The 2,500-nt window shown below is 32.6% G+C and overlaps 1 protein-coding gene across 1 annotated transcript in view; it reads left to right on the top strand.

Annotated features, from left to right (window-relative positions):
* Window positions 1–2,500, top strand: part of LOC143021544 (cyclic nucleotide-gated channel alpha-3-like) — a 451,572-nt gene that overhangs the window by 323,474 nt on the left and 125,598 nt on the right. The window lies entirely within an intron of this gene.

Raw genomic sequence — 2,500 nt, 5'->3', positions numbered from 1 at the left:
CCAACAACTATAGTTTTTTACCCCTCTCGTCCTGTTCCTTGTAATCAAAATACATATTACAAGTTCTCATATGTACAGTACATTTCCAAAAAACCTATTTATAACATAATAATGTTTAATAAAGTGTTACTAAATATGTTATATGAGCAAGGAGAAGAAAGGAAGGAGAGGCTTCTCCGGAATGAAGGCATTGCTTGAGTCCAAGAACTATGAATATCCGATGGCTAACATAAATTTTGCAAATTGTTGGGATTCTTAGCTCGGTCCTTAGAGCCAAGGCAATCTCCGGGTCGCAAATCAAAGTTTTCGTAGATGGTACAAAATGGACGGCCGCTGTAGGTAGATATCTTTCTCCTGTAGAGATTTATGTAAACATGAGAGATAGCGAACAGAGGAGGAGGTTATATTGCTGTAGTAGGCTATTCCGATTTGCTCGCCCGTTCCATGTAGGCTATGTGTTCTGTATTTCATTGAGTCATTTTTAGGTCGCGATGGTTACCGACAGCCCTGGCCAGGCGGGAAAGAAAAAAAAAAAAAAAAAAACGGATGACCACAATTGACATGCTTTTGTTCTACCAGGGGTTTCTCACTTCCCACTGTGTGGAAATGTGGTGATGAGTTGAATATAGAAAAATAAACATTAGGGAATTTGATGATAGCTTTTTTTTTTTTGTAATTTTGTAGATTTCTTTCATCAATATAGAAAATGGGAAGGTTCACCTTGGGCTAAAGTCACAGTAAATAAATATTCACCTCAGTTAAAGATCGAATTAATAAAATAATCTTAACTAAACTAAAATTTGTCCACTTTTTTAAATCATTTTGTATATCTCAGTTATTAGTACATAAAACGGGAAGGGTTGCCTAAGTTCAAACAAAGTCACAGTGCATTAATATTCTCCTTATTCTAAGATCGACAAAGTAAAATAGTTTGAAGTAGACCAAAATTAGATCAACCTCGCCTTACACTGTATGAGAACTATCATTTTCCTTAGCTCGCCATGACACCACCGAACAACCACCCCCACCCCTGTCTCCCATCACCCATCACCAACTCCCTAACCATCACCCACCCTCACCCCCCACAATCATGTTAGATCAATTATTTCAAGTTTTTCAATGTTTGTTTTCGTAAAAAGACGATACTAAACATTTTAACGATTCCGATACGAGTATCGATACTGCTCTAAACTTTCGATTCCGATACGAGTCTCATTCCGATACCTCCAGTAATAATAATTCATTGTTTCCTTCAGGCCCTACAGTTAGTTTGGCAAACAAATATCTTATGAAAAAGTACACTTATTAATCATTTATCGGGATCGGAAATCTAGAGTAGTATCGGGACTCGTATCGGATTCGTTAAAAATAAATTCAATCGTCCCATCACTAGTTTCTTTACGTAACACCTAAGATGACGTCATTATCACCATTAAAACGAAGAACTAATAATAAATGAATAGATAAATAAGTAAATAAATAAATTAGATAAATTAATAAAAAAAAAAAAAGATAAAATGCGCCCAACCACTGACAAGGGAATTACCTTTCAAACTAACTTAAAAAAAATAATTGGAAATTTTAATTCTAATGACATAGTTTACTAACTTCAAGAAGTGAAGAATGAATTGCTGTATAACTTTAAAGAACGGAAATAGGCTAAGACACTTCTGGAAAAAATTAACAAATTTCTCAAAAACAAAAATTGGAGAATATGTACTTGTAAGGACACGTACGTATAGTAACGGTAATGTATAAAGAAACAAAGACATTTTTATGGTTATGTTAAGCTTATCTCTAATGACATTGGAATCATGATTATTTTACATCCAGTGTCTGTATTCTTGCCAAACACAACCATGTAACACAATATAAACCATAAAATATACAAAAGTATTTTAGAATAGTTTTGATTAAGAATCTTCAAGAAAATAAACATGTTGATTATCATTTTCGCACTTATATATATTCTTAAGTAAAAATGAAATAACGTCTTAAACTTGTGTATGAGAGAATAGAATAGCCCATGGTATTTATTCTAATTCAAACCTGTTCGTAAATCTAGTGACATTTGGCATCCGTTTTCCTAACTGCGTTTTCTCTTGTAGCTCGAGCGCTGTCAAGTCGACATTCTGGCGTAGAAGATATACATTAGGCGTTTGGCAAACCGCCAAACCTTTTTTCATTCAGTTTATGATAAACACCAAACGCGATAGTTTATGGAAAGGAAATTCGAGACTTGAGGTACTAGTGCACACAACCTGATTTATGATATATTGAAACTACAAGTATATATTTCGCTGAGTATTGAAGGTATATATATATATGTGTATATATATATATATATATATATATACATATATATATATACATATATTTATATATATATATATATATATATAATAGGTGTGTGTGTGTGTAAATGTACGTATATGTATATCAATATGTATATATGTATATATATATATATATATATATATATATATATATGTGTGTGTGT

Source organism: Oratosquilla oratoria, chromosome 42 (genome assembly GCF_046742065.1).
Source record: "Oratosquilla oratoria isolate Oo_2021 chromosome 42, ASM4674206v1, whole genome shotgun sequence".
NCBI lineage: Eukaryota > Metazoa > Arthropoda > Malacostraca > Stomatopoda > Squillidae > Oratosquilla > Oratosquilla oratoria.
The sequence above is the reverse complement of the archived record's forward strand: the minus strand, read 5'-3'. Positions and strand labels throughout refer to the sequence as shown.